At 41.5% G+C, this 24,578-nt stretch overlaps 1 long non-coding RNA gene across 24 annotated transcripts in view; it reads left to right on the forward strand.

Annotated features, from left to right (window-relative positions):
* LOC106738300 (uncharacterized) overlaps positions 1-24,578 on the forward strand; it is a 372,722-nt gene that overhangs the window by 100,167 nt on the left and 247,977 nt on the right. For 3 of the 24 annotated variants that reach the window (XR_009457417.1, XR_009457413.1, XR_009457416.1), the window contains exon 2: positions 24,066-24,134. This is a non-coding gene — a long non-coding RNA (uncharacterized LOC106738300). Of the gene's footprint in view, positions 1-9,509; positions 9,697-24,065; positions 24,135-24,578 lie in introns of those variants that run through there. The other 21 variants (XR_009457407.1, XR_009457402.1, XR_002089065.2 and 18 more) reach the window with 17 other exon arrangements.

The raw sequence follows: 24,578 nt of genomic DNA on the forward strand, positions 1-24,578 counted from the left end.
AGGATGTGCCAGACATCAGGTACAGAAGCACTCCATAGAGGGTAGAATTAGGTCCACCACCGAGCACAAGTCTCCAGGGCCCTTTGGCATGTCCTGCTGGAGCCCAGTACCAGTGGCAGCTGGTAAGATGTGCTGGGTAGCCCTGGGAGCTTGTGCCAGGTGGTGGGGCCTTATCCTTCTTTCTATAGAGCTGGCCCAGCTGGGCAGGGATGGAGGAAACCCCCTGAGGCCCAGCTTCCCCCCATCTGGGAAGACCCCAGTTTGGGGGGGCTGAGACTGGGGTTTGGGACTTCATTTCACCCTCCCCCCCAGCATGTCAGTGACTTGTGCCAACCAGGCCATGAGGGTAGGGGATAACCCTCCTGCAGCTGGGCAGACCAGGGCTGGGGCGGGGGTGAAGGGGGGGTCCCAAGCCAGCTAGGGGAAACCCCCCTGAAGCTGGGATTCCCATAATGTGGCTTGGGTCCTGGCCTCAGGAAGGAGGATTCCTTTCCCCCTTCCCATAGTGGGTCAGTGACTTGCACCAGCCTGTCCTGGATCTTGGGGGAGGCACGTAACCCTCAAAACCAGGGCTTGTGGCATGAGTTGGGGAGCTCTGTTCTCCCGACTCTCCCACAGGGCTAAAAGGACAAGCAGGACCAGGGTGGGGAGCAGAGGCATTGCTGCCTCAGCTCTGTGACAGCTGTGGGGTGGAGCTGGCCATGGCTCAATGAGAGCAGACAGTGGGGAAGAGGCTTGCCTGCTTGCCCTGTGAAGGGGGGGAGGGGTATTAGTGGGTGCCCCAATGCATCCTGGGATGCTGGGGGACTGGGACATAACATGAGTCAGGAGGGGATGTGGGATAGAAGTTCCATAGACCAATTTAACCTAAATCAGTTAAGTCTGATACTACATCCATCCATTAAACTAGGTTTGGCCATTTTTAAACTGGTTTATGTCTGCTGAACTTCTGTTCTGTTACAATCACTGATACCAGTTTATGTGCAACTGTCGTCCCTAACCTAAAGGTTAAGAAGAGCTGAAATTCAAAGATGATAGTTCCTTATGAAGTATCTTTTTACAGGTCAACATTCGAAGCATGTAACGGGATTCATTTCCTCTTATCTTTTATCAAAACACACCAGTCTACTTACTCTGTACTCTATTTACTCTGTAACCAGATGGAGTTTCTGTTTCTTCATCAGGTCAAACAAGAGTTGTGTATTATTGCTCACATGGACTAGCAGCACATATACAATATATTACAGTACTACTACTTAGCTGTTTGGTTAAGCTAAAGTAAAAGGACCAATAAACCCTCTCATTGGGACTACATCCTACACTTGGAAGTGGTGAGGTGGGGAAATATGATCAATTTAATAGCATTTTTCAATCTCTGACTTTGATTTGAACTTGTTCTTCTCTCTTTCTAATCATGCACAAATTGGGTAGGGATGGGAGTGCATTACAGCACTCACTTTTATGAATTCCTTCCTATATTATTGCTATTATCTAATGTCTAGAAGGGTATTGACTGTTTCAATCAAAAGCAATGTAAGCATTGCTTATGCTTTATTTGATGGATGATCAAATTAAAAATGACACATGCTGAGTTTGTTTACAGACATGAAAGCCAATAGCCATTTAGGTAGCAGCTTCCTTGGCTTAAAAGCTACAGCTTTGTGTTTTCTTAAGAAATTCATGGGTCATTTTGTTTCAGAAATCCTGGTGTATAATGGCACTTATTGTTTTTGTTGGATAGTAAAGCTTTAGATAAATGGTTCATGAATCAGTATATGGCAGCTTTAGTCAGTGGGGTTTATTAATTCATATGCTATTTATCTGTGTGTATGTAGCCCAGCAAAAACAATTATAACTTAAATATACCAATCTTCTTAGCTACTTGATCATTTTACATGTGCTTGTATAAACAAATGCCTATGAAGCATGAAAAAGTGGTTGAAGGAATTTCTGCTTTCAATTGCTATTTCAAAATACTGTTGCTGCCACAAACTACACTTATCCCAACAACAAAAAAATTAAAAAAAATAAAGCTAATATGATATTTTCTGGTTCATGTATTATGCAGCAAGATGTATAAGGTACTTTGATAACAATCTCTCATCCACCTCCTTTTTTGCATAAACATTTTCCAAATATTCATACCAGTTAGTAACTATTTACCTGTCTAATCTGCTATACGCTGCAAGATAATATATCATAATTAAAATTTAAATGTCCACTTATCTTTCCGAAAGGATACTTTACCATCACAGATGAGTATTAACTTTCTTACACTATATGCTTTATTCTGGCCAATATTCCAGTTAAGTCAGTTCTGTTTCTCCATCAGCATCCTTATCATCATCACTGGTACTCATTTGAAGACTACCAGTGAAATGTAAAGAAATCCCTGGAGGGTGGTTTGGTAGCTACATTTTTCTAGCTAGCTGCCCTCAACTTCTGGTATTTTAACATATATTATTTTAATGTAAAGAAACATTTTATTTAAAGAAGTAAAATAGCATTAGACTAAATTTGCTAAATGATTGGTCCATGTATCTAATGAAACAATTTTATCAAGGACCACTGTGTAAAATCCAGGCTGACCTAGACAGGCTCAGAAAATTGGCGGACGAAAACCTGATGGCGTTCAACACCGAAAAACACAAGGTACTCCACCTTGGGGGGAAAAAAATCCTGCAGCATGCTTATAGGCTTGGCAGTGCTACTCTTGCTAGCACCACAGCTGAAAGGGACTTGGGGATCATGATTGACCACAAGATGAATATGAGCCACCAATGCAATGTTGCAGCTGGTAAAGCAAACAAAACTATGGCTTGCATCCATAGATGCTTCTCAAGCAAATCCCAGGATGTCATCCTCCCACCGTACTCGGCCTTGGAAAGACCACAGTTGATGTACTGCATCCAATTCTGTGCTCCACAATTCAAGAATGATGTCAAGAAGCTTGAGAGAGTCCAGAGGTGAGCCACACGCTTGATCAGAGGGCAGGAAAACAGGCCTTATGATGAGAGGCTGAGAGCCATGGGACTCTTCAGCCTGGAAAAGCACAGGCTTAGGGGGAACCTGGTGGCTGCCTATACGTATATAAAGGGTATACATCAGGATCTGGGGGAACATCTATTCACGAGAGTGCCCCAAGGGATGACAAGGTCAAATGGTCACAAACTCCTCCAAGACCGTTTCAGGCTGGACATAAGAAGGAACAGACTGCTGCCAGAGGTGGTGTAAGCACCTACTTTGGACTCCTTTAAGAGTCAATTGGATGTTTATCTTGCTGGGATCCTTTGACCCCAGCTGACTTCCTGTCCCTGGGGCAGGGGGCTGGACTCGATGATCTTCCAAGGTCCCTTCCAGCCTTAATGTCTATGAAATCTATGAAAATCTGATTGCAATGCACATATCCCCCATTGTTTTCATGTTAGGGATTCTTTAATTAAATGATTTTGCATTGGAAAGTATTGATTATTCAAAATGGATGCTTTTTGCAAGAAAACACTCATACAAAAAAACTTCTCTGGTCTTGGATGGAATTTCTGATCAAATAAGAGCCAGGGAGCTATAACCTAGTATAATAAATAGCTTGGCCATTGGATCAGAAACTCAGGCTGTTGGAGACCTGTGTTTAAGTACCAACATTTTCTCACATCTCGAGTGAGAGCCCTGACAAACAGGGCTCTCACTTGAGATGTTATTCATTGCCAGTGGGGAAGGCAGTTCTCTCCCAGTTTCTTCTCGGATAGAACTATTCTACGGGTATAAATAATTATTATGAGAGCAAGGACTAATCTCCTTATCATAAAACAGTGCCTGTTGAGCACAGTCTAACTCAAGCAGTTCTGCAAATACCACAAGTAAATACTGTTGTTATTGTTGTTGTCTCAATTTTAGCTGCTTGAATATTGTTCTAATAGTGCTCCGGAAGATTTTTTATTTTATGTATGCACATATCACATGACCATAAGGCAATCTGGGGACCTCACCAAACAGTTTACAACAGAAATCAGCATAAAATATTTAAAAAATATAAAGCAGATTTGCATAGGTAGGTAAAGTTGTGGGGAGACAAGGAAGTAGTGTGTTTTGTTGATTAATCTAATTGCAATTAGAGAGAAAAGGGTATTTCTCTTCTTGTTCCTCTTCCACCCCTTTAGTGGAAACAGAAGAAAAAATAAGTATGGAAAAATAAAATGTAAAAGTGTGTTTGTACACACATACATAACCCCCCCCCCACATTTATGTATATAAAAATTTATATTTGACTTGTTTGGAATAAAAATATTCCATGAAAGACTGAGGTTTCAATCTTTCTCCAGAAAATACTGATAACTTTTGAGTCAACTTTTGATTTTAGGCCCATCTTGATTCCATTAAGCCACAGAACTGCTTAACCAAGCCACTTTCTCTTTCTCAGCCTGTTCCGTAGGCTGAGAAAGAGATGGGATTGATTTGATGAGATAATACAATTTCCTACTACCTTTATACACAACTATTTCCATATGATACATTCATAATAAATTAATCTTTAATTTCAGAGAGATTTAGGACTAAATAGTAATAACCTTGATGTGATGATTGTTTTCTAAACAGAGGACATAAAGCCAGACAGAATCCTAGACAGGGGTTGCCAACCTGCAGCACGCATAACACAAGTGACATGGGCAGCCTGTGTGTGTGGCATGCAGCAGACCTGGGAGGGGACAGGCAGCAGATACAGTAGGTAGCAGAGCAGCAGACTGGGCAGGGAAGGGGATCAAAATGTCACTGGAGAAGGGTTTTGAGGTAATTCATGGCCTGCCTGCTAAAATGCTTGGTCCCCATTGTCCTACAGAATCATGTCACACCTGAGGAGGTGGTGCTCTCTCTTACCTTGGGGGTCTCCAAGAGGAGGCTAGACAGAAACTTGGCTGGGGTGTTATGACCCTGGCACTCGTTTCTGCCTGTGGCAGGGGGTTGAACTGGATGATCTGTTTAGGTCCCTTCTGACCCTAAGAACTACAAAACTATGAAATGTTGAATCATTATATTTATGTTAGGAGGTATTAAAAGTTAGCTATTGGCTGGAGCAAAGAACTTTTCTAATGTTAAAGAGGAGCTCTGTATTCTAAAACATGAAAACTATAACCATCTTAAACTAGTAATAATGTGAAACATATTCTGTTTGGATAAACTCTAATAAACACTAGTAAATTGAAATCCTATTCCCAAACAGATCCAAATGGCCTTTTCCTGGAGGGAGTAACAACAAAAATTCACTTAATGAGTATCTTCAGCTAAATTTGGGTCTTCAGTTTTACCTAAAGCCTCTAGTCCTTCTTCCTATTCCATTGGAATTTCAGTAAAATAACCAAAGGCAGAAATAGCTAATGTGCTTGAATAAAGAACATGGTTAATTCTTCAAGTGGTGTTTAAATTTTCAGGAACCAATCAAAGAAAGAGTGTAGTATACAGATGAGGCAGCTGAGAAGTGTGGTTTCTTTCTAGTAGGGAGAAATTTACAGATACTGGCAAGAATCCAAAGACTTTTTCCCTGCTTTTCCATGAACTGAACCAAAATCAGCTCTAATATAACCAGATACAATGTCATTTTACTTGCTGTGAATGTTTAAATCAAATGAGATACTACCATCATTTCCCTATTTCATAAGTAACTGTAGTATATCCAACTCTGCTGTTGTGGGGGGAGCTACCGATCCCACAACTGTGACCATGTTTGTGTAGTAATTGTAGGCTAGTAGTGACTTTTTAATGACAACCATGGTAGTTCCATACATCTGACCAGATGGGTTCAATCCTCCTCATCTTGAAGTCTAATAACCTACCTTCTAAAGACTTTAGGGGAAGCCCATTTAATTATGTCATACATCTCAGAGACAAAATTGTATGTAAAGATGTCACTAAAATCATATATGTACTTTTATCTTCCACCAGTTAAGGCAATCAGGCCCTGTTGAACTTATCTTATCCTGAGGTCATAAATTATTAACATTAAAATAATATGTGCCATATTATGGAATCCTCTGTTATGGATTTCCTACCACCATTTTCCAGTGTGGCTATTCTACGGCCAGAATTAATATTCCTACCAGCATTAGCTGCAACTGTAAAAATGTAGAGCTTTTGTTCTAAGGCAGGGATGCTCAACCTCTGGCCTGTGAGCCATATGCAGCCTGGGGAGCCATAAAATTAGGCCTGCAGGGCTCCCCACAGGCCCAGAAATATAGCAATGGGTGAACGGTCACCATTAATATGGCCACCCTTCCTTCAGCCAAATCCCCTACCCCATTCCTTACATGGCCAATCAGAGCCAAGCTACATGCCCTTTCCCCACTGGGCTGGGATCCCCCACTTCTAAGTTGGAGTTGGGCCATGCTCCCATCCTTCCTTGTGAGGCTGTGTTGGGGCCTGACCATACCCTCTTCCTTCCCACTGGGGCTGGACATGTCCTCTTCCTTCCTTAGGGCTGGGCCATGCCCTGTTCAACCCCAGGGCCAGGACACATCCTTCCCTCTCCACAGGGCCATTTTGGGGCCTGGCCATGCCCCCTTCCCCCACAGAGCCAGGCCATGCTGCTTTTCCTCTTCACAGGCTTCAGTCAAGCTCATTTCACCTGCATAGCTGCGTTGGGGTAGGCTTGCCTCCCTGCCCTGCTCCCCACTTCCACGTGGCCAGATGGTGCCTGCCATGACTACACCAGATCAGGAACACTGGCTAGATGTGGCCTGCAGGGCTAGGGACAGACATTCAAAAATCCTGAGCCTGAATTGATTCAATCTTTGCAGGTTAGTTTAACCTGGCTAGGCTAAATCAGTTTTGTAACCAGATAGACATCCCAGGAATGCAGGCACATGCCTGCAGTGGCTCAGGCTAGAAGCTTGGATGGCAGGGGGTGCTAGAGCAGCCCTCCCTTCTCATCTGCAGGAAGCTGAGGGAAGGCATGGCCAGGCCCCAGCAGGATGTTCTGATTAGGGACGGGTCCCCACCCCTTGATAACAGCATTTATCAGCTCTATTATCAGCATTTAATGCCGCATCAGAAAACAAAGCTTTGCTTATTACAAGCTTTTCTTAAACACCTTTTTGCAAAGGAAGGAATGCAGGGACATTATCATCTAAGCTGCTGATTGCCTCCAAAAAGCCGTAAGCAGACACTGCCCTATCTGCCTTACACAACGTTAGCTAGCATACCACAGCTAGGGCTGTGTGAAGCTTTGGTTGCGGTACGATTTGGCGGAGATTAGGACCTATTCAGCAGCTGAATCTCTGAATCCGAATTGACTTGGGAGACCCTTAGTCTCTCTGAATCAAATTGGAACTCTCCAAATCGATTTGGAGAGATTTGGAAAGATTTCATGTTTCGGACATAGACACAGCTTTAAATGTTTTTCTACATACCTCAAGGTACCAGGCGGCTCGTGAATGCTGAGATGCTGGGGCAGATGGAGTGTCCCACAGAAGCATGGGGATCTCCCCAGCATGCTGAGCAGCAGACCCAGAAGTGGACCAGAAGCACTTCCAGTCCACTTCTGGGTCCACGAGGGAGCATGCTGAGGGGGCTCCCCACGTGCCCCTGGCTCGGTGAGTAGTGCCTCCTGGGTTTGGGGGGCACCTGGGGTCCCCCTGTTGCTGACTGCTGAACTGAAGGGTGCAAAGCGGGGCCCCTGCATGCTTGGTGGTGGACCCAGAAGTGGACTGGAAGTATTTCCAGTTCACTTCCAGGTTTGCTGCCGAGCACTGGGGGCAGGGAGGGGCGGGTGGCCTGTGCTCCCATGGGACTTTCCATCTGCCCCACTATCACAGCATTCACGAGCCATGACTGGTACGTCAAGGTATGTCGAAAAAACATTTCAAGCTGTGTCAACTGCTGAATTGGTGTTTCTCTGAATTGGCATTGAATCTTCAGATTCGGATTTGGCCGAATCGAATCAGCACAGTGATCCAAATTAATGTATCGAATCACTGTCCCCAATTTGGGCTGAATCCAAATTGAATATGGCCCATTTCGCACACTCCTACTGGCTATGGTCTATGCTGTGGGAGAGAGGAGGAAGGGATCTCTGCTTAAGCAGCAAGTGGTAAGAGGGGGCATAGGAAAGCCAGCAGACAATGCTGTGCCTGTAAGTCTCTATTGCGCTGCAGGAGAAGAGGGGAGGGGCCAGCCCTGCTATGGAACAGAGAGCCCTGCCCAGCCCAGAGCGCATGCTGGGATGCTGGGGGTGTCTGGTTTAGCTTAAACTAGCAAGGTGTCTGGGACAGACATTGCATAAACTGTTTTGACCCAAATCAGTTAGGTCTGATACTATGTTCAGCCAGGTTTATCTCAAACTGGTTTCAGCCATTTTCAAACTGGTTTATGTGCACTGAACAGATTTCAACCAGTTTCTGATCACTTAAACTGGTTTATGTGTAATGTCTGTCCCTAGCCCCACTGCCAATCTGGCCCACCAGGCAAAATAGGGGGGTGTGAAGTATGTCCTATTCAATTTGGATTCGGATTTGGGCTGAATCAGGGACCGTGATTCGATTAGTTGATTCGGATCACTGTTCCTGATTCGATTCAGTCAAATCCAAATCTGAAGATTCAATGCTGATTCAGAGAATCAGTGATTTGGACATAGACACAGCTTTAAAAGTTTTTTCTACACACCTCAAGGTACCAGCATGGCTTGTGAATGTTGCAATGCTGGGGCATGTGTGCTCAGCGGCAAACCTGGAAGTACTTCCGATCCACTTCTGGGTCCACTGGGGAGTGCACTGGGGGCCTCCCCATGTCCTCCTGGCTCAGCGATTGGCCACAGGGGGGACCCTGGGTGTTCCCCCAGACCTGAGGCAGCAGTCGCTGAGCCAGAGGATCCTGTGGGGGGGCCCACAGTGCAGTCCCTGGCAGACCCAGAAGTGGACCAGAAGTGATTCTGGTCCACTTGCAGGTCTGCTGCCAAGCATGCTGGGGAGCCCCCGCCTCCCCCCCCCCGCACTTCTGTGGCACACTCCATGTGCCCCAGTATCTCTGTTCATGAGCTGCCTGCTACCTAGAGATATGTAGAAAAAACATTTAAAGCTGCGTCTACTTCCGAATTGCCAAATCTCTCCGAATTGATTTGGAGAGATTAAAGTGTCCTTTAATTCAATTCAGAGATTCGGCTAACGAATCAGGCCGAATCGCCACTGAATTGATCAGGGACCAAAGTTTCACACAGCCCTACTGGGCACCACTGCTCTAAGTGAGGCATTATTCCTGTCTCTGCTTTTATACAGATTTATTCCTTTGTTACAAGATCATTTTGAAAAGGATTCTGAGGTTGTACAAGAAAATACTTTTAAGAGTTCATACCTTGGCTGCTCTTTGAACCTATGCAGGGACAGGAGCCAACAAGCAGAAACATTCCAACCTAGAGACACTGCGTGTGCATTTGTGTGCTCTTTTACTGAGCTTGAATCAAAATCTTTGCAAATTGTGAACTACTTTGGTAGTACATTTTTTAATGCTTGTTTCCAGCAGACATCAGAAATGCCACTACAAATGCTGTTTCCTTGGTAATTCTAACCAGGAATGCAAGATATTTCACAAGAGCACTGCAAAGTCCAACTTTGCAGAGTCGAGTAGATCAAAATGTTTTGTACATGTATCTAAACTGAATCTGAACTCCACTTTCCACTAGTGATACCTGGCTACTGTTTGTGCATCTGTATCGGGGTAGGTAGTTAGAATTCTTCATTTATGTATATTAGTAATACACCTGATCTGTTACCATTTAAAGGCAATTATCTTATATTTGTGCTAAAGGAGGGACGAGAGTGTGGAGCGTATCAGGTCTTTTTCTTGTTATTGTTTAGTTTCAGATGTGGTTGCTGAAACTCTAACCCTAGTGTATGGCATAGCACCAGCAATTAATTCATAGATTGTAAAGTCAGAAAGAGCCACTGTAATCCTTTATTCTACCTGCTGAGCAAAGATTTCACCCAGCTATGAATGTCCTAGCATTGTCACAGATATGTGCCCTCTTCCAGTACACCTAATTATACTAAGACATCAGCATTAGGTAAAAATAGGAAAGTTATTTAAAGAAAAGCAGCAAAGTTATTCTTTTTGCAGTTCAGGACTGTAGCCGGTCTGCAAATGGACCTTTATAGTTCGCCCTGTCTTGCTCTTCAGTTCCCAAATTGTGTTAACTAAACCCTTCAAGACAAGAATGTACAAAAGCCATAAATAAGATTCTCTGTATTCCTATCTAGATTAGCATGTACTAGCCCTGAACATGTTTTCTCATTCCCAAAGCTTTTCTAAGAATATTTTTGTACCTTCTTTCTTATCATCCTTTAGATAAAGTAGTAAGCTGTCTGGAATTTGAAAGAGCACTTTTATAACTTGAAGACAAACCTCTGAAGCACCAAAAAAAATGAACAAAGGAAAGATTTGATTTGTTCCATTAAGTTAAATTACAACCTTCTGATAATTTGCTGCTTCACTGTTTTAAATCTGTGACTTTCAAGAAGAACTGAGGTTCACAGAGTAAACTATTTTCTTCACTCAGTTTCATTAGACAACTGTCATTAAACCCATGTTTTTGGACACTTCTTTGTTGATGTACAATTGAAGGAAAAACTTTCAATAAAACATTCCTACAAAGTTCGGGAAGTTCTCAGACATTTTTATCCAAGAGTAGTCATTAATCCTGATCAACATATACACAAAGACCACCTTGTAATGAGGAATAGGAGAAAAGCTTTGGCTTGTTGTTATATAATCTTTCTCCCTCCTTTTGGATTTTCATTAGCTCATTGTCTTTAAGAATGACAATAAATAAAATTTTAGAACAGAGGCACATATCATTCCTTGTTCTTTAAAATGGGTATCACAAATGATTTCACTGGTGAGTAAACAATCAGCAAGATGATATTTAGACAACAAATTCCTAAGGTTTAAATTGTTTCAGTTGGTTACTGCTGTTTACCACTGGAGCCGAATGACAGCTGCAGTAAGATATTACCATGTGTTATTGAATGGAAACAGTTTTTCAACAAAAAGATTAAAATGAAGAGATTGATTTTGTAAGTGTCAGACTTTATTTTGGATTGTTGGGTTCAGTTAGCTGTTTACCAAGAACACTTACCACGTTTCTTACATCAGTCACTAGGGAGCATACACTGCATTTGGATGGAACAAACTGTAACAAGCCAAGTTTTTGGTGCTTAGCTCCAGATACATTCTTAATTTAATTCAATGGCACTAAATTGTGTGAAATTCAGTCCATGATGACTGAAAGTTCACCAGATGAGTAGATTTTTGTGATTTTTTTTTTTACCATCGTGGAATGGGGGATATAATACAGAAACGGCTGTTCTTATCACATTTTGCCTCCATCCGAACTGGAAGTGGAAAATGGGCATCTTTTGGTTTGGGATCCTTTTGGAAACCCAAATATTTCAGGTTCTGAGAATCAAACCTTTTTGAATGCCATGGTTTTGGCTTTGAGTTTCTGGATTGTTTCCCTTCTGTGAAGGATTTAGATCCCTTCATTCCTCTTCTTGTATTATCAAATCCCTTCTATAGCAACAGTTATAATTACTAGTGTTAATTGTAGTAAATTTAGCAGAAGAAAAGAAGATACTTTCAGTACTGTTGGCTAAAGTTATGGTCAAATGAACAAATCAGAGTGTCTTAAAAGGCAACAAGGGCTTCCCACACATCAGCTGCCCCATAGTAACTGTTTGTACATCCAGTTTTATGCTGTGGTAAGTGAAAGTTAGTCTGCACTATTTTATAAGCCAAATGTAGCGATAACTTTCACTTACCATAGTGTATGATCATGCATATGATGGATATTTATCATGGAACAGCTGATCTGGGGTGGTACTCTGCCTCCTTTTAACTTATGGTTATATATCTGTTTATTCACACCCTAAAAAAATCCTAGGATGAGTTAACACATCAGATGGAATTGGCCCAAACTTCAGGTCAAGAGTGAAATCCAAGCCCTGCTGCAGTCTTATTCATTTCAGTCATGTCAGGATTTTCCTCCCAAAATATTTAGTTTAAATTGAGACTGTTGCATACAGTCAGCATCAACTTATTTCTCATATGTAAGGTAACAACACAATGTGGTAGCATGCTAGAACATTGCTTGTAAAGTTGATCAGAAGTAATATTTTTACCTACTAAACCACTACTATGTAATTCTTTTGATATAGATCATAGTTTTCTTTCCATAGTGGGAATGAGGATAAAACTTATTCTAATGCATTTAGAATGATCTGTATATTACTGGCATCATATTTTATACTCTCTATAAAGAGAAGCTTATTTGATTTTTTTCTCCAAATTCAACATGGGCAGTGGTTCCCAAAATCATACTCATTTCAGACATCTGTTGGCAAGCCTGAGTCATTTATAAATCCCCCAAAGAATATTTGTAACAGCCTTCAGTGCAATTACCTGTCAACTGTATCTCACTTATTACCTATGATAGGCTGGCTGTTATAAAGAAATGACCATGAACCAAGGGAATTTTCCCCACATCCATTATTGCAAAAATAAAAGCTTATTTGATAAGTCTGGGCTTGTTTACTTCAACAGTTGACTGTTTATTTTGCAATCAATTTATTTAATAAATGGGTTATTATAAAATGGCTGGAAACAAATCTGTTTTCTGATGAGCTGTCACTTAGCAATGATACCTCCATATGAAGAATAGGTCCCAGATCCTGTGCCATGCCTGAATATCTGACTAGAGCTGTCCCTTTGCTAAATGCCATGGAATGTAAGTGCCTTGGGAAAGAGGAAGGGATTCTGCTCTGTCTCTCATTGAAGTGAAGGAGATGGAATCCCATCATCTGGGGCATTTAAAAGAATGTGGGACAAAGCACTATTTAAATGTACTATGGGAGATGGGAGGCAAATGACAAATGCAATGACTAGGTCATTTATCTGATTGCTTTGTTATGAATACAGTTGTTAGGGACCTCAGGTGAAGAGAAGTCCAGCATGCAACTTTGAAATGGTAAAAGACATTAGAGAAATGTATATATTTTTGATTTAAGAGGAATTTCTAACCTCAAAAGTCTCACTACTGCAGATATAGCTATATTTCCTAATAGCCAGTGGTTGCATTATTTAAAAAAACTCAGAGACAGATTTTCAGCTGATGCAAATTTGTGTGGTTCCATTGACTTGAGTGGCACTATGCTTGTATATATGAACTGAGCTTCTGGCTTTTTCTGTTTTTTTTTATGAATATAATAATACTTCATGAGTAATTCTACTACAGCCTGATCCTGCCAGGTGGTCAGATCTAAGAGCACTGTCATTACTTTCTAGGGATATGTACAGGCGTTACATTTAGATCAAATTCACCAGGGTTGGGTCGATCTAAATGTTTAAATGTGCAAGCATTGAGAGGGCTTAAATTGTCCACAAAAATAGTGTGCCCAGTCTAAGTTAGATCACCTCAGTAGGTGCACTATCTTGGATCATGATTGGGATCTAGAAGAGGATTAACTTAATCTTGCAAACACCTATATGCTTTGGCAGCGTGGCTCCGGGGCTGGCCTAGTACCAGGGTTGGCCCAGTACCAGGGCCCAGTACCCCACTTGGCCCAGTACCAGGGTTGCACTGTCCCTACCCCCCTGACTTTGACTAGGCTATTTTTAGCATCCGCCCCTCAGACGTGCCATCCTCCCTCAATCCCAGCAAACCCCCTTGTAGACCAGCTAGCCCCCACACCTCCAATCTCCTCCCCTCTGCCCCCCCACCCTGAATTACTTATACCAGTTTCCCTGCACCACTCCCAGTCTACCTTAAGACAACTTAAAGTAAGCTGCTTGAACATAAACCAGGTGCAATGAATGGTTGTGCATACCCTAGGAGATGCGCAGCACCTTGCAGGATCACTAAGAGCAGAGCAGGGGAGAACATGTCACTAGTGAACAAGGTAAGAAACAACCATTTGGAGCCACATGTGGGAACTCTGTCCTGGCTCACCAGTCCTGTAGTGGCAACTCACAGCTGTAGCTCCTAGTGAGGCCCTTACTTATCAGTCCTCTAGAGGCAAGTCACAGCTGTGCAGGTGGGGGGCAGTTGGAGAAGATTTTTTAGCCTAAAAGTGTGACTGCTCCGAACTTGAGCTAGCACTAACACTGAGCAACATCCAAGCAGCTCAAAGTGCAACATATAACAAGGCCCCTATACAGTCAACCTGCTGCATATGAAAACTGTGAAAGCTTGGGCAAAGATGCAAGACAATGACTGGGGCAAGACTGCCACAAGAAAATCAAGCTCTGCTCATGGCTTGCAACCCATTAGGCATCGAGACAGTGGAGTGCTTGTGGTACCCAATACCAGACCCGTGCCATAAAATAATTAAAAAGGTGATCATTAAAATTATTGGCAGAGACCTGATGTGTTCATCACATGTGTGTACCTAAGAAAGCCAAAGAAAAGGCTGAGCCAGTGAAGGCAAGGTAACTACATATGCATTTCAATTGACCTAGCAGCTAAAGAAAAGAAAAGACTAAATATGCATCTCAAGAGAAACCTGTAAAAGGTACAGGAAGGATGACTTCTAGGTGACAAATGGACCCTCCTCACATTTCTCAAAACAGGCATCCAGTGTCTAAGGTATTATAAATGTCTCAACCATTCAATGGGAGGCAAAGTTCTTTGAGCAGATGTGATATCTTTTATTAGACCAACTGAGTACAATATAACCTCATAAATCCAGGTATCAAATATCCAGAGTTGTCAAAAATCTGGCACTTTTTAAAAGTGTGCTAGATCAAGGAGTAGTGGCGGCCATTCCCAAAGCAGCAGAGGGGGAAGGTTGCACATGGTGGCTGCTGCTGCCAGCATCCACCACCCGTGTCACTGCTCTTTGTGCGGCCTCTGCTCTAGGACCAGCCAGAGTTTTCAGATTTCCATCAGGTGCTCAGTCCCGAGCATGCTGGATTCATGAGGTTATACTGTAGTTGGAAAAAGGTTCTTAGCAAGCTTTTGGGTGTAGTCACCCTTTGTCAGGCATAAGGAGTCTCTGCTGGTCTGAGAGAAGCTATAAGTGTGGAGAGATGTCAGTGAAAATGTAAATAGGCAGAGTTAAGCAAGACAAAAGAAATGCAGCAAAAGGAAGGGGTAGAGAGCAAGGGAAAGAAAAAGTCACAGGGAGACAACAGATATAAAACCATTCAATGTATGTCTGGAGTTTTGTAAATAGACCATCACCGTACAAGGTATTGCAAATTTCACCCATTGATAAACACATACCCAAAACTAGGTCTCATAACCAATGCCTCTATGCATCTTGTTTTACCATTCAAGGCCCATCACATTTAACTGCAGTGGCTGAGAAAAACACATCTTCATACCTAGACAAATCCAAAAAAAGGAACCAGGCAATTTAATATAATGGTCACCTATTTCCTCCCTGTTTGTTTGAACTTTAATTGGCCCACCATCAAGGAAAAATGCTTTGAAGCTATACAATTAAACAGTATAAAAACTAAGCAAATCTTCTAGCAAGGTGTGTGCAGTCCAGGGAAAACCAAGAAGCCATCCTGCCACCCAGCCAACAAATGAAGGCTCCATGCTTTGAGGTTGTACAAGAACTGCTTCCTCCCTGCATTAGGTAAAGATATTTTTGCAGCTAAAGACAGTACACGGACTAATAGCTCATTTTATATTGGGAAAGAGTCTTTTTCTGTTATTTAGTTTTGTATCTTGTTCATAGTTATTAAAACAAGCCTTTCTGCTATTCATCAATCGAGTGTTGTGTCAATTCTCAGAGTACTAGGTTTAAAAACCTGCTTTCTAAGTGCAATATGCCCTGACACAACACAAGACATAACACCATAATCTGGCACAGAAAAAACAGGAGGACCATGGTGGCCAAGGTCCTGTTGCTGTAAAAGTTGTTAATATATGCCCAAGAGACCCCAGGAAGAGGATCATACCCCACTTACAGAGGAAGGCCAAAACCTCCATGGTCCATATCAATCTGATCATGGTGTAAAATTCCTTCCTGACCCCAAATATGGCAGTAGGTCTGACCCTGAGCAGAAGGGCAAGACCCTCTAGCCAGTAAACTTTACTGCAGCTTGAAGCTATAGTTCCACATCATACTCTCTGCAGCAAGAGTGACAAGGTATTTTCCCTGCTGTGTATGACAGCCTTTCAAGTATTTGCAAACCACTATCATGTCCCCTTTTAGCACATTTTTCACAACCTGAACATGTCTATCTCCTTCAACTTTCCCCATATGACTTGCTTTCCAAGCCTATTATGATTTTTGTTACCTGCCTCTGGAGCCTTTCTAACTTCTCCATTTTTTTTTTAAATGCGAAGCCCAACTCTGCACACAATACTCTAGATGAGGTTTAACTAGTGCTGAGTAGAGAGGAAAGATCATTTCCCATGTCTTGCACCTAATGCTTCTGGCGCAAGACATGGGAAAACCACATTCACCTTCTGTGCATCTGTATCACACTGAAGATTCATAAGTCTGTGATCCATGAAAACTTTCAGATCCTTGTCCGTAGTGGTGACATCCAGCCAAGTATCACTCATTTTCTATTTATAGCTTTGATTATTTTTCCTGAGGTGTAGCACCCTGCATTTATCAGCATTGAACTTCATCTTGTTAGCTCCAGCCCAGCTTTACAATCTGTTGAGGTCCTTCTGAATTGCAGTCCTGTCCTCTAGCATGTTTGCAGTCTTTCCTGGTTTTGTGCCCTCCTAAAGCTTTCTCAATAAGCTTTTTATGCCAGCATCCAAATCATTAATAAACACATAGAACAACAGTGGACCCAGGTCAGAACCCTGTGGGACTCCACTCAAAATCTGCCATTCTCACATGGATCTATATATAATTACCCTTTGCTTATAGTTACTGATCCAGTTGTCTAACCACATTGTAGTAGTTTTATCTAGCCCACATTTTTCCAATTTGCCTAAGAGAAGGTCATGTGGGACCTTATCAAAAGCCTTGCTGAAGTCCAGATAGACTGTATCCATAGCTTTTCCTTTATCTACTCAAGTAGTTACTTTGTCAAAGAAGGATATCAAGTTTGTTTGACATAATTAAAAAAAATCCATGCTGGCTGTTTGCGATCAGCCTTTTTCCAGATGCTTGCAAATGGTCTTCCTTAGGATTTGCTCCAGTAACTTTGCATTTATTGAGGTGAGGCAACCAGTCTGTAGTTCTCCATGTCCTCCTTTTTTCCATTCTTAAAGACAGCACTACATTGGAGCTTTTCCAGTCCTCTGGTACATTGCCTATACCCCATTACTTCATGAAAAACATTGTCAGGGGCTCCAAGACTTCTTCTGCCAAATCCTTCAGTACCCTGGGATGAAGTTCATCAGGCTCTGCTAACTTGAATTCATTCAGACCTATCAAGCTCTCTGATTCTCCCTTTTGTTGCCTCATCCCTCAGCTTGTCCCTTTCCTTATCCAAATAATCTTATTAGGTGTCTGGCTGCAGTTTAATTTTTTATGATGACTGAGACAAAATAGCTATTGAGTAGCTCCACCTTCTTCACAAGCTCCACCTTAAGGGTTCCCCCTGGTTAGTTAACAGTAGGCTTACAGCTTCTTTCGACTGTCTTTTCTGGCCAATATACCTACAGAAACTCTTCTTGTTGTTATTAGCATCCCTTGCCATGTGCAGCTCATTCTTTACATCTGTCTTAGATTTGGTCCCTGCAAGTTCTTTTGCTGTTTCCTGGTAAGCTACCTGGGTGACCTGTTCTTTTTATATCACCAATATGATTTCCTTTTGCATTCAATGTATCCTAGAAGCTCCTTGTCTAGCCACATTGCTCTCTTGCCTTTCTTCTTGTGCTTCCATCATGTTGCAACAGTTCCTTGTTCAGCTTCTAGTACTGGTTCCTTTAGATTCCCAGCTCTCCTGGACACCTTTATCCTTCAGTCTGTCTGCCCATGGCACCATGCTTTATTATTATTTTGAAATCTAGTATCCTAGTTTTGCTGGCCTCATGGTTTCCCCATTTCAGGATTTTGTGTTCTATCATATTGTGACCACTTCTTCCCAAGTTGCACATCACCTTCACATCCTCCACTAGTTCTTCCCTATTGGTTAGAGCAAGATCCAAGATAGATGATCCCCTAGCTGTGTCCTCAGCTTCTGGAACAGAAAATTGTCCTCCACACAATTTAGGAATTGGCTTGATATTTTATGTTTGGCTATATTGTACAGCAGATGTCCAGAAAATGCAAGTCTCTCATCAGTACCATCCTATAGCTTTTGCATAACTTTGTCACCTCCTTGAAGAGTGCCTCATCCACCTCCTTTTCCTGATTTGGTTGCCTATAATAAATCCCCACCATTATATCAGTGCTGAGTCTTTCACCTTGCATCGTTACCCAAATGCATTCTTCTCTGCCATATGGATGGTTCATTTAAAAAGCTCCTATCAACCATGATTCATTTCTGTAGATTTTTAGAGTAAATTTTACAGAACTCCATTAAACTGCATTAGAAATGTATATGTTCCACCTTTTAGGACTTCTGAATATGGAGTGAAAAATTGGGGGAGACCACCTTAGATTCAACCTCATTCATGCCTTTTTTAAAGCTTATATCTTTGGATGTTCGAAGGAAATATTTTAACCACTGCTGTGTATCATACTGGCTGACTTGGGACATGACACTGGGGATATATAAATTTGCAGAAAGAATTATTTGTTGACAGTGTTATCTTTTCATCGCTAAAGGTAGTTATCTTTAAAGTACCTTCTTTATCAAATATTCTGAGGCAGGAAACTTCAAATTAAGAATTGGACTGCAAGATGTAGGTAGGTTCCAAATAACATCTGGATCCAATTTTTATTTTAAAAAATAGCACTGCAAGACAGAGCAAAAGGAAAAAATCCCCCACATAGGAAGAGACTGCTGAGCACTGACCTGTTCAGAAAGAATAAACAGAGTACCCTATATTGAATTGTATAACTTTATCTCTACCCCAATGGCTATTTCTTTGTCCATGGCTGTTTCTTTACACAAAGCTCTGAGGGACAACTATATTCCTTCTCAGTTATATAAACATGAAGGCTTCCTAGTGGAACTGCGTCACTGCTTGTGGAAATGATTATGCATTCTAAGCCTGGCCCAACCATGTGCTGAATGCTCTCAACTCCCAGTGGATTTATGACCTTGCAGTCTCAGATTCTTTCATGGTATTCCTATATATCTCAGCATAATATTTTGCTAAGTGTAATCATTGCATGACTACATTGGACTTCGCATTTACCAGCTATTCAACAGACTGTGACCACAAGGGTTTAATGGCAGTTGGTCACTAAGAATAGAGCTTAAGACCATCTGCTCTAAAAATAGGAGTTCCTACAACCCAAGCAAAAGGAGAATTCCAGTTTACTCTTCAACCTTTGCATGATAGTTTCTTTGTACTATGTCACCTGGATGTAGGCGTGGTCTCCCACACTTGCAGAAGTCTATTTTCCCATCTATCAGAGTGCAATAATGCACACAGACGTCCACTATTATATCAAAGAAGAGTGGATTTCTAGCATTCCAATACTGTAGCATGAAGTAAATAACTTTTCCCCACTTGTAACTGGATTTACTATTTGTCATTTAAAAGGATGGGTTAATTTGTTCAGTTCCACATTTTTACTTTATACATGTACTGGAGCCTTTTCATAACATTGGTGACCTATACATGTGCTGGATGCTTGCTCAACATGTGCTAATTAGCACATATCAGAGCAGATTCAATTAATTGAGTCTGCTGCACACTCCAGCAGCCTCCATGTCACGTCGATTCAGTGTCCTCTCACTTCAAAATGGTGGCAGAGGTGCTTTAAAGCTCAGCTTCAGTTAAAGTGCCCCCACCAATTTTGAAGTGCAAAATGCTGAATACATGTGATGCTGTGGGCAATTTAATTAAACCAGCTCTTAGAGCTGCTCTAATTAAAGCACTCCCCCTCCCCCCCCAATCCCAGAGCATGTGTAAAGATGTCCATTGTTTGCATCTTTTCTCTTCTTCCCCCCTCCGCTCCCCCCCTTCTTTTCCCTGATTTTGGAAACTAAACATTTAATCAATGCCCCAGGGGTTGCTTTATTTTTTCATTTAAACGTGAAGAAGTTAAAAAGGCTCCAGAGGTGGGTGACAAGAATGGTAAAAGGCTTGGAAAGCAAGTCATATGAGGAAAGTTGAAGGAGCTAGGCATGTTCAGGTTGTGAAAAATGTGCTAACAGGGGACATGATAGTGGTTTTCAAAAACTTGAAGAGCTGCCAGACAGAAATGGGAAACACCAACTACCAACAAGATGCAAAAATAAATAACAGAAAAATATTATTTCCCAATATAAAACAGGGTGCTTGAACTAAAGTTTGTCGAATGAAGCACTATTTTGAGGTGTGGGAATGCCGATACAGGAGACGCAGCAGCACTTTAATTAGAGCGGCTGTTGACACTGAAAATCTAGTGAAATTTTACAATGATTTTGAAAAGGGAAAAGCACCAAAACAGACGACAACATATTTTTTCAAAGCTTTTCCCTTTTCAGAATCATTGTATAATTTCACTAGATTTTCAATGTCAATCAGCTCTAGGATCTGATGAAGTAAGACCTCTGCTTATGGAAACGTATGCTACATATCTGATTTAGTTAGTCTGTGAAGGTGTAAATCTACCCTGCTGTCTTGGTAAGTAATTGATCATTTTCTCTCACTACTGAAAACTGGTATTCTACCATCTTACTATGTCTTCTTCATATCTCTTGCTAGGTCTTGAAAAACAGTAATGTAGGTCAAGTATGTTAAATGTGTGGACACTCCATTAAAACTGGATTATAATGATAGTTTATATTAGAAGTTGATTGGAGCAACTGGAAATGTGCTTAACTTTTATTAACATCATTGCAACATTGCCTTCTAAATTTTCATGTATATCTGTAGTTTTTCTGAAGAACTCTACCAAATGTTTGCTTAGGGCCATTCACATTTTTCTTCAGTAGAGTGCACACACACACTGCTCAAGACAAACTTTTGCTTGTTCCATAGCTGCCTCTGTTCCCAAGTAAATATTTATCCTGGCAGTTGCCCCATTTGTTTACTAGTCATTCATAGATTGGACTGCATTTGGAAAATTAATTACTGTACATAAAGATGCTGTTCACTTTTTGACAGCATGCTTCTGCATGGGCCATGCAGATGGCATTTCTAAAAACATTTCCAGATGAAAACATACAAAATATTTCTGTATTCCCAGATAGCTTTAAAAATAGATGCTACACAGATCATTAGAGTCTCTGTGTACATCTCTGAGCTGGACTGCGCTATGGCTCTTCTTTAAATGGAATGCTTACAAACAGTAGATAAATGTTTTCCTAATTGTTCGTGATCATACTTTGCAGTTGTTGTTTGTTTTTTTCTTAGAAGGTGTCATATCCTAGAATGAAAATCAGTTTGAAATTCAAATGCATCTTTCAATAAAATGAAGTCATTTTCAGTTGTGATATCACCGGTTAATATTTATGTCACTGGAATGATATCCTCAGCACTTAAATACTAATAAAAGAAATTTAAAAAATCAGTGTGTCAACTTTTTCATTTATGACAATTGAAGAAATAAAATCCTGAAAGGAATTCTTTAGTTTGAACATTATGGGGTATCTGTCAAAGCAGTGCCATAGCACTGGTAATTTAATTATTGAAATATCAAGCATATATGTATTTTTTCAAAACATGGCAGTTACTTATAAGAGCTTATCAAACCTTTTTCCATATGCCATGGTAACAGTCACATAAGAACATATCTATGGAGCCTTAATGGGCACCAATGCTTTTTCAGTCAAAGATGATAACTTAACTTGAAATTCAGTTCTGCTCCTGAAAACATCCTGAGCTCCAAGTTACTGGGGATGGTTGTTGTCTTTGTCAGGGAATAAAGGAGATTTGAAGGATTATCTGTTGTAACATGGACAAAATCCACCCATGCTATAGCACAGTGGGAGTTAAGGAGCATAGATATGCATTGATTTGTCCCCTTATGCTGAAATATTTCTCTTAAACTCATCAAAGGTGGGAAAATCTGAGTTAACATTCATAATGGTCTTTATGCCATCTCCCAAATGAGTGAGATAAATTTTAGTTTGTATCTTTATCTTAAGTAACTGTGAAAAAGAGACAAAAATAGCATGTGCTATGTTCAGAATATGAGTATTACATAGTCTTGACTGTAATGTCTTAAGAGTTTTATTATATAATTTTTATAATTAATTTTCTTGTTTTTAAAGAAATGGTAATTATTTCAAGGGAGGTAGAAACTACAAATCACTTCTAGTAACCAGAAGATGTTTTAATGTTTCATTGGGTTAGATGAACCCAGATTTAAAGTTACAAAAATGTATTTTTAAAAAGGGTAAGATTTTCAAAAAGCACCTAAGTGAATTAGAAACCTGAATACTATTGTTACAAGGGATTTAGGCTCTTAGGCAAGTTTTACACATGCTCTGGGGCTGGAGTGGGGAGCAGTGCTTTAATTAGAGAGGCTCCAAGAGCTACTCTAATTAAAGTGCTGCTGCATCTCCTGTATCAGCATTCCTGCACCTCAAAATGGTGCTTCATTTGACAAGCTTTAGTTCAAGCACCCCTGCTGCCATTTTTAAGTGTGGGGACACCCCGGCCACCATTTATAAGTGCAGTTGCCATGCTCTAGCAGACTTGATCAATTGAGTCTGCTCCAATGTACTGGAATTTCAGTATGTTGGAGTAGCCTTAGCACTCGTGTATAGTGCTGTTAGGGTGCCTATACACGTGTTCTGATGCATTCTAATTAGAACTCAATCAAGTCTGCTCCATGTTCTAGTGAAAATGTTTTAGCATCACTGCAGTGTCACATGTATTTAATAGATTTCATAGACATTAGGGAAGGGACCTCGGAAGATCATTGAATCCAGCCCATTGAATCCAGCTCCCTGCCTCAGGGGCAGGAAGTCAGCTGGGATCACAGGATCCCAGCAAGATAAACATCCGGTTGGCTCTGAAAGGAGTCGAGAGTAGATGCTTGCACCACCTCTGGTGGCAGTCTATTCCAGGTCTTGGGGGCTTGGACTGTAAAGAAGTTTTTGCTTATGTCCAGCCTGAAACGGTCTTGGAGAAGTTTGTGACCATTTGACCTGGTCATCCCATGGAGTGCTCTGGTGAACAGGCATTCCCCCAGGTTCTGATACACACCCGTTATATACTTATAGGCAGCCACCAGGTCCCTCTTGAGCCTGTGCTTTTCCAGGCTGAAGAGTCCCATGGCTCTCAGCCTGTCATCATAAGGCCTGTTTTCCTGCCCTCTGGTCATGCGCATGGCTCTCCTCTGCACTCTCTGTATAAGCTCCTTCAGGATTAAAAATAGCCTCTGGGACACTTGAACTAAAGCTCATTGAAAGAGCCTTAGTAAAACTGTCCTGCAGCCATTTTTCAATGTGCAAGGTCTTAACACACATGATGCTGTGGCATTTTAATTAGAATGGCTCTCTGGGAACCACTCTAATTAAAATGCCTCTCCCACCCCACCCTCACGCACATGTATAGCCAGTGTTAGTCCTGTGAGGCTATACTACTTCCTCCGAACTCCCTGGAATTCTACTCTCAAGCTCACACTTGTCCACCCAGCTGTACCCACTGTGCATGTGTCAGACTGCAGATGAGGCAGTGAAGCTGTCCTGAAGATGCTTCTACTTTAAAGCACACCAGAACATGCATGTGTGTTTGCAAAGCACACCAGAGTAGAGTCAAGGAACACCCTGTGTTTGTATGGGAAGGGTATGCAGGATGTGCCTGAGAGGAGCATTCCTGGGAGCAATGCAAAAATGGTAGATGCATACATATCACCCCTCCACTGCCCCTGCCCCCTCCACTTTATTTAAATAAACATGTTCGCTAACTTTGCTAAGGCATGTTATTGATTAATTATAATAGTGCAACTTGTTTAGCATCTATTATGTATTCTATATTGCTTTTTTTCCTCAGAAGTTAAAAGTAAGAGTAGCTGAAGACCCTTATTTAGTTTGACTTTTCTCATGTCTTTGAACAGCACTCCACATTGACTGACAGAAGCACTGAGATAATTGGGCCATCAGGTTGGGGTGCCAGCATAATACAAGTAAGTAATAATTGTGCTAATGCTGTCACCTCTGCTTAGTGCTCTTACTCAAAAAGTGTCACCTGCATCTTTTTTACTTCCATTTTCCTAGCTATTCAAAATGGAAAACTTTGGGCTAAACTCCCCCTGCCCCACGTGGGGAGAAAATTTAAACAGCTAACTCCAGTTAACTATAAATCCTCCCTGAGGCTGCTGGGAGTGGGAGGAGGCTGGGAGCTAGACTCAGTATATCTCCAAGGGAAGCAGTGATGGTGGAAGTGGTGTAGAAATGGAAGTGGAAGTGAAATTGGTGGTAGCTTTCAAGAAAGTGTGTTGCTGATGGAGTATAAAGAAGGAAGGTGCTCCAAATAGGGCTAAAAGAAGAGAAAAACACTTTAGGAAGAAATTACTGAGTTTGAGGAAAGTTGTAATTTGAGGCCTCTCTCTCTAAGAGATGTGAGATGT

This window comes from Alligator mississippiensis, chromosome 1 (assembly GCF_030867095.1).
Source record: "Alligator mississippiensis isolate rAllMis1 chromosome 1, rAllMis1, whole genome shotgun sequence".
NCBI lineage: Eukaryota > Metazoa > Chordata > Crocodylia > Alligatoridae > Alligator > Alligator mississippiensis.